This window comes from Patagioenas fasciata, chromosome 4 (genome assembly GCF_037038585.1).
Source record: "Patagioenas fasciata isolate bPatFas1 chromosome 4, bPatFas1.hap1, whole genome shotgun sequence".
In the NCBI taxonomy this organism is placed as follows: domain Eukaryota; kingdom Metazoa; phylum Chordata; class Aves; order Columbiformes; family Columbidae; genus Patagioenas; species Patagioenas fasciata.
This window is the reverse complement of record NC_092523.1, coordinates 24,795,293-24,803,758: the sequence shown is the minus strand read 5'-3', so window position 1 is coordinate 24,803,758 and position 8,466 is coordinate 24,795,293. Positions and strand designations below refer to the sequence as shown.

The following is an 8,466-nucleotide window of genomic DNA, read 5'->3' as shown; positions in this document are numbered from 1 at the left end:
AACCCGCGTGTTTGCTTAATTGGGACCTTATTGTTTGTCTGGAGGAAGGGCAAGGTGGTGGCCAGCAGCCAGGCTCCTCAGCCAGCAGCCAGGCTCCCTGGCTCTGTTCCACAGGTGCAGACAAGAGGAAACTACTGGAGGAGCTTGAGCAGAGCTGGCGTTGAGGTGCATGGTGCCTCCGGCAGAGGCGAACCTGTGAACCCCTCCCCGCCTCCCTCCTCCTGCCCACAAGCTGGATGACAAGTTCTGCTGCTTGACCTGGCCTGGGTTCCTCCTCCCCTCCTGCCCCTGCCTGTGGCCTGAAGGACTGAGACAATTGCCATAGTTCCTCACCCCTGAAATGAATTCTCATTTTGTGCAGAAACAAATTTCAAACACCACAACATAGGGCTCTTTTGTGTTCACCACCTCACACAAGGGAAGGATGGATGGCCGCTCTGTCTAGTTAAAACCACCAAGTTGCACATGACTGCTTTTAATGAAAGAAACAGCCCTACAAGGGTCAGCCTTCATGTCAGCAATCAGAATTACAGAGACAGCATTTGGGGACTAGGGGTGTGTGTGTTGAATTTCTTGTTAAATGTTAATATTTTTGAGAACAAGCATGTTTTTGTTGCAGGCGTAACTGCTACTGAAGGCATTTCATTATTTGAAATGTATAAAGGTTATTGTATTAAGTATTGATGTCCAGGATGAAGTTGAGGAACACTTGAGATTTCCATAGCAGAAAGAATAGCAGCAATTTTGGAAATAATAGCAAATATGTATGTGTAAAGATTCTTTGGTCTGTAGACCAAATTCTCATCAGATTTAGGCTGACGTGAACTCAGAAGAGGTATAGATGTTGATGTAATTGAGAACACAGTCTTGCCATCTGCGTAGATGCTCTATCTCTTACTACTGTTCTTGAGCTTTCTTACTCTAATGACATTTTCCTCAGTACTGGGGCTGGAATTTCTCTTCAGAGTGTAGAACAGAAAACAGAAAGATTATGTGATTTGCTCATATTAAAAATATGTGCAGTTGGTGATTTGGTTATAAAAGTTCTTTTCCTTTTAGTTCCTGTCCGCTGCTCCTTCCCAATGGAAAGCAATGAAGAATGTGAATAAGAGATGAGTTACTCCGTTCAGCTCAGTTCACTGGATAGAAAATGTAAGCCAGTCTGCTTAAGTAGCTGACTTTCACTGTATAAAAATTTGCTCTGCTTTCCAAAATATGCTGAGAAAGTCTTAAATCAAGGGAAAGTCCAAAGAAGTAGTTCTGCTCGTTGCTATTCTCAAAAATCTTAGAATGCTCCAGTTAGACAGAAAGTTGAGTTGTTAACAGATGAAAGTTGACTTTGCTGTGTAAAAAGTATTTTAGATATATCTATTTATGTCTTTTGAGGGTCCATATCATGTAAAAGTCACTTTGACTTTGCTCAGTCAGGCAACTCAATGGGTGCAATGTCAGATTCCTCCTAGGAGAAAAATAGCCCTTGCATATTCCAGGAGGTAGGTAAGGCTGTCTTAACTATAGCAACCTATATTTACTGTACCTCCAGTTATCATGTATTTGCTTGACTGATAGCGAAACAGATAAATTTTAAGATTTTTTTGTTTTGTTTTGTTCAGTTTAATCAAAGCATTTATTGCCCCAGTTTCTCATGTTTTAGTATGTATGGCTTCATCTTTCCATAGCTTCAGTAGGACACACATAGACCTTTGGAAGTGTCATATATCCAGTCCAGAGATCACAGGTTTTTAGGTGTCCTGCTAGAATGTAGGAATATTTTGGGTCTAATTTGGGTGATTGAAAAGTGTCTTATAATATGGAAATGCTAAGACCCATTTTTGCCTTTTTTTTTCCTCCTTTCACATTTGGGGAATTGGTTTGCTTGTGTAGTTTAGGATGTGTTGTCAGAAATTAGAGAGTCCAGTTCGAGTCTGACATAACTCCATTGACTTGCTGGAATTTCCACAGTCACAAATGACTCAGAATGCTCAATATTCAAAAACAACTTCCAAAAGCATGTAAATTTTGTATTTTTTTTTTCCATGCAAAGCTGGTATTGCATGAAAAATGTATAGTATAAGAATTTGAAAAGTTAATGTAGGACTGAAAAATGTATCTTTTTTACTCTAATGTCATTAAATACTTACTGAAAAGTTAGCACATTTCTTCAGTGATTTGTGAGGTCCTGAAATTTCTTATCAGACAAAGCACAGAATGTAATTCCTGTGTCTGAATACATGTACTGAAGTTGGCATACTGGTTCCTTCCATTGCTATTTGAAAACACTTTGCAGAATCTGACCAGTTTGGACTAGCTGCCATCTTTAGCTCGGTTTTTGGTATATTAAAAATATGTATCAGTGTATTAAAAATATCAGTATATATATTAAAAATTTCAGGTAGGGCTGCGATAGCCTAGAAAGGGAATGGCTTCAATGGGACCTGACAGCCACCCCCAGCACCTATGGGGAGGTTACGGAGAAGGTGAAGCTGAAGCTGAGGAGACAGCAGTCATAAAAACAAGGGAATGTGGGGGGTTCCAGACAAAACAAGAAAAAGCAGTCTTTTGCCGTGAAGTTTCACAACAGGCTGTGCAGAGGGGCTCCTGCATCTTTTCAAAAGGTTTTCAGGATCTGACTGGACAGAGCCTGGAGAATTCTGTTCTGAATTCAGAGCTGAACCTACTCTGAACAGGCAACTGGACTGAATGACCTCCTGAGGTCCCTTCCAGCCTGACCCATGCTGTGATTCTGTGGTTCTGCATTAAGTGCCACTTTTAGAGGAAGATAAGGATCATTAGGTGCTTTAAAATCACGCTGTTCATGGCAGTTGCTACCTAAAAAATTTTGTACTTGTTAAATAGAGAACATGAATGAAAACAAATTGCAAGTTAAAATTACCATAATGCAGTAATTAACAACAAAGTAAAGGAATAGCCAGTGGCTACCATCTTTCATACCTGTATGTAGTACTATATACTCTAGAAAGAATTGTATGTGTTGGTTAAAAACAGAAAACAAGTGCTGTTTATTACCAGCGATACCATCAATTTTTATTATTTTTTTCCTTTACTACATATTCTAAGTATTAAAAGCAAACAAAAAATGTTTGGGAAAATACAGCTGCACATCCTTTAATTTTTTTTTTTTTTTTATTATATCAACATGTCTAATTTTTTTAACATAACTGCTGTTTTCATGATACTTCCAAATTACTTTTGTAAAGTGATGTTATTTAGAATTCCACTGTATAAACAAATAGATTCATGTTCGTGGTGATGTCAGTTATAGTGTGAAATACAGTGCCCTTATATGAAATGCAGTTCTTTGCCTTCTACACAGATGCCTAGTAATACCATTATTGATCCACCTATTTTAATGAAAAGTGATTTGACAGGAAATTTTAATTACATACTTACCAATACAGTTTCTGTAGTAAGGAAAATATATGTTTTTGTCTGCAGAACAAAACTAAGCTCATAAATTAATGAGGGAAAGTAACTGATAGATGAGTATTGCTTTGGCCACCCCTGCCTCACACTTCCAACTACAGTATGAAACATAGGTGAAATTTGACTAGGAGAATATGAGCAAATACTTTGAGACAGTACAGCCAGCAGAAACTTGAGATGAGGATTATCTTGTAGGTCTGGTTTTTCATCCTAGCTAGGGTGTGTTACCTTAATAAGTAAGCCAAATAATTACTTATTTACAGATTCAGCAAATGGTAAGGTCACAGTGGCATTTCTGAGCAAAGAACCACACAGAACTGATTGGTTAAAGTGGCTTGAATTTCTTTGAAATACTCCAGTAGCAATTAGAATTCAAGCAGAGTCTATGGGACTGTAAAAGAAAAGGTACTGAGGTAAAAGGAGATGTGGCATATAGAATATTCAAAGGTATGGGGGGCACTACATAGGTATCCTGCCTACAGCTCACTTTATTGTTCAGGATTTCATTAAGAAATATTGAGTGACATTAAAATGATGTGAAAGCAAAGAAACTATTTCACAATATGTGCAAGTCTTCCAGTTGTGCTCACAGATTTTTCAATACAATAGGAAAAGCATTTGTACAGTGTGTTTTGCCAAACACCTTTGTAATTTTTCATGAATCAGATAAAACTAGCACCAGAAAAACATTTCCCAGTCTAAGAGAAAACTCATCATTTCTGTTCCTTAATCTACAACACTTCATGTTAGTATTATATTTTCAAAAATGACAGGGTCCTTTTTAAGTCCTCAGCTTTTCCATGTGCATCTTGAGACACTTTTGGAGGAATCAGATCGTCAAATAGTGGAGAAGTTAGTACATCCTAGAAATTATTCTCTGTTGGCATTTTCTCAAGGCAAACTAGGCTTTTAAAAATTACTTTTATTTATTTATTTTTTAAATCTATGCACAAACACTGGAGTCATGACCACCTACTGGCCTTCTCAGTGCTACACCATTTAATATCCTCTTTATAGATACATAAACTCCGTCTTTTAAATGTGCAAATGCAATGGACCCATGTCTCACCTGTTTTATATGATTTGGGAAAACTCTAACTTAAGCGGACTAACTGCATACTTACTCAGATTGGTGTCAGAGACTCTTTCAAGTACAGTACAGCCACTGCATATCTGGCTTGTGAAGGTTTGGATCATTGAAGAGTATCTACATGGTCTTTGTTTAATTAAAAACTGCACATGGGTCAAAAGCTCCAGTATCAGTAAAATTGAGGAGCTGTGAGATATAAAACTGGGCTGGCAGGTATATGCAAACAAACAGGGAAGGTGAAACAGGATTTCTGTGCACAAAATCTGCCTACCTATATTACTGTGCGATGTTCATTAATTCTTATTCACTTCTGGTCCTAAATGACTGTGCCCAATGTCTCTGTCTTCTTTAGCTCCTTGTTTCACTAAAGCAGCAGCAGCAGGATCTGTACTGGTTGTAAAAGGAGCATTTGTAGTAGTTGTCAAGAAAAGCAAGATTAGAACTGAGACTAGTTTAAATAAAAATCACTTGGGCATTGTATATGCCTGTGATGCTGGGAATCTCCATTTCAGCTGTCTTTTTTCCACCAACTTTGATGATAAGCATCAGGTGCTCGCTAAGAGAATTTCTCTTTGCTGCACTTTTGTGAAACAGGGAAGCATGGTCACCATTTCCCATGGAAAATGGAGGTACGATTAGCAAGGGAGGCTGAAAGTTACAGTGTCTGAATCAGTAGATTTACTGTTAAGATGTTCAAATGCCTGTCTCTGTTTGGAAATACGGACTTAGACTTTGATGTTTTAAGGGGTCAAGAGTTGAACCTGGCTTTCTTGAAAACACTGGGAAACGGGGGAACACTGGGAAATCAGTGAACCATGCTTCTCCTTCTTACATGCAGGTATCCCCTTGGAGTTCAATTGTATTTGGTGGAGCAGTAGAGAATTCACAGGCTTTGAGGATAGTGGACTTTTTCTAATTTCCAATGTGAACATGAACTTCACGGTGAAAAAGCCAAATCCTTGAAGTGTTTACAAGTTCATTTAGAAACTTCTTTTTCTCTGCCATATGATAAAGTAATATTCATGAGTAATAGAAAAATGCCCGAGGCTGTGAGCATACCACCGTGGTTAGGTAACTTTGCTCCGAGTTTGCTCTGAGCAAGCTGGTGACTTGAGCTGTGCTCAGCCAGCCAAACCGCAGGCCTGGGGCACAGGGACAGCACTGACCAACAACTAAGTAGCTCCGCTTTTTGGACTGGTTTGCTGGTGGGCACAGTCGCACCAGCACTCTTGGCTGCAGGTGGCTTCTTCCAAGGTGTGTTGGTTTCGGTGCACATCCTTGTCCTGAGCAGTCCAGACACATGCAATGTAGCTCCATTCCTGTTTCCAAGCTGTGGAATGTCTACTTGTATGTGTTGCCATCTCTTGACGTCTGAACAAAATCTGCTGTTACCCTTTCAGTATCGTTCATGACTGTCCTATGATTAGTCTCACCCAATCGTTCCCAGACGCTTTGGCCGCGTTCTGTCCCTGGTGGGTCTGAGGGCAGGCACAGAGCCTCCCCGACCTGGAGAGAGGTGTGAAGGGCACCTTCCCCTCCCAGCGCTCTGCCACCAAATGCTCTCCTCTGCATAGTGTTTGCACCGGAGGATGTTATGTCCCTCCTGGCGGCCTTGTCCTCGCCTCTGCTGAGGTTGGTTATGTAACTCTGCAAGGCTGAATTCCAGTATCTATAGTAACATTTCAACAGAAATAAAACAGTTCCCAAAACAGGAAAAAGTTACTGAAAACTGTCCAGAAATGAGATCTTACCTCTCCTGGGTCACACAGGCAGCAAAATGGGAGTTGCTGGATCTATATAAACTATACACTATTAACTATAAATCTATAGATGGGATGCTTATCCCCATTGTCTCCTTTCACAGTATGCAAGAGAGACAGAAGGGAGACAGAGGTCTTCAGAGAGGAGACAGTTGAGCTGGAACAGGAACAGGAGATGACAGCTGCATGGCTGCTTTCCAAAGATGCTTTCAGACACTTGGTAAGAGGGTTTTACTAGGGATGGGAGTGGGAAGAGCCATGGGGACATTAATAATGGCTGCTCTTTAAAGTGTGTTGGTGCTGGGAGAGCACTGCTGCTCATGTACCAGCTGGAGAGTCTGTCTGGGATGTCTGAATTACATGGGACTGAGAAGGCCAGTATTAGGAGAACGTGAAGATGGCTTTTCGGTCAAGTTTATTCTCCTCTGTCTACGCTGAAGGCATGCTCTTTTCAAGCTCCTTTGAATCCCTTATGAACAGCAAAGCTACTTATATGGTAATCATCTCTCCAAAGAACTCCCACAGCAAAATGTTCTGGTGAGACATAGCCAAAGCAGGTTCACGTCAGTGGAGAAATTCCACCTTTGGTGGACAGTTATGTAGAGATACCATCATAAAAATCTGCTGTAGCAATTTTGAAGCTCGATTTAAAATACTTGTAAATGCTCAGTATTCATTCTTGAGCACAAAAAGATGTCCATTCACATTTCTTCATGCTTATTCTGTGAACAGACTTGCAAGGGGCACTTGTATTATGTTTATTTCTGCAGGCATCCAGTCTGCTCTGTTATCTCTTTGGGATATACAGTATCCAAACCCTTCCTTTGGCCTGTTCCCATTGTGCCTGTTGCCATCTCACCTCTTCATGAAGCCTTTGCAGAGAGTATCAGGAGAGGACAATAATTTGTGCATACTTCTAAGAAAAGGTCTGGACAAACTGCTACTGCTCCGCCATGTGTTCCATGAGGACTTGGTAATGTGGAGTTCTGGCCTTGTAGAGCCTCCAGTTTTGTACAAAAAATATGTATTTTTCTTGAATAACCCTAATGGGTCTCACTTCTAATATAATTTACAACATTTTTAAAAAGTCTACCATGTTTGAATGCTTGACTTTTGAAAAGGAAATGTGATATAATTGTAGGATTATAATCTGACACAAAGTTATGTCTCTTTTTGGAGTGTGCTTATGGCAGGTAAAAGTATAAATTCAGAATATGAAAGTCTCAAATCAGAGTTTTTACTTACTGAGTTTCAGAGATGATAGTAAAATGTGCAAGTTATTTAAGATACAAAATGAAAACAGAAAAGATGCTTAAACTTAAAACTGAAGCTTTAAGGAAATCTTATTTTAAGTTTATGACAGGTAAATAACATATTTGAAAGCAATTGAATTTTATTGCTTTGGGGAAAATAATTATATAATTAAAACTGCAAATGAACATTTATCTCAAAAAGGGCTACGTACTTCCTTCAAAATTTGCCACTAAGTCTGTAGTCTTGAAACTCTCAAATCTTCCCAAAGAAAATTGTTTCAAAGATAAACATCAGTCCTTTGGGGCTGGAAGTTCTCAGAAATAAGCACTTGAGAAAGTTAGAGCTCCTTACACAGGCACCATCGACTTAGAAGTCCTCAGTGACACGCTTTTTCCACAGTATGCCAGAAACCAAGACTTACTTTGTTAACAAACTAGCTTTTAGTTACATGAGTATTTAATAAAAAGGCCACTGACCCATTTAAAAAAATTCAAGCAGCTATGATCAGGGGTGTGGAAGAGAGGAAAAGGTGGATGAAAAAAAGGATCAAACATGGAATATTTTGACCACAAAGGCTGCAAGTCTGACTTCAGATGTACAGAAAACCCAAAACTAACAACAGTACTTTTGGCAGGTAGTAATGAAGAATTGGGAGGATCAGAAATTCTAGAGTGGAAAATCAGCATACACACCCACTGGACAAAATTCAGCCATGTGTAAACAGCCAGCAACAGCCAGCTTCCCTCATAAATCCCATTTACATCCTTTAGTTGGAGTAAACGTTTAGGAGTAATTTCAAAGGTATACTCAAGAAGGGAGAATTTCAGTCTTTGTGAATTAATAAGTATTCCAGATCCTGCAAAGGCCGCTGCCTAATCTAATATGCTGCAAATACTACTGGTATAATAACTGGTAATG

The 8,466-nt window shown here is 39.4% G+C and overlaps 1 long non-coding RNA gene across 1 annotated transcript in view; it reads left to right on the top strand.

Annotated features, from left to right (window-relative positions):
- The first annotated feature begins 1,058 nt into the window (after positions 1–1,058).
- Positions 1,059–8,466, top strand: part of LOC139827908 (uncharacterized) — a 40,793-nt gene continuing 33,385 nt past the window's right edge. The window contains exons 1-2 of the long non-coding RNA XR_011739038.1: positions 1,059–1,152; positions 6,399–6,514. This is a non-coding gene — a long non-coding RNA (uncharacterized lncRNA). The remainder of the gene's footprint in view (positions 1,153–6,398; positions 6,515–8,466) is intronic.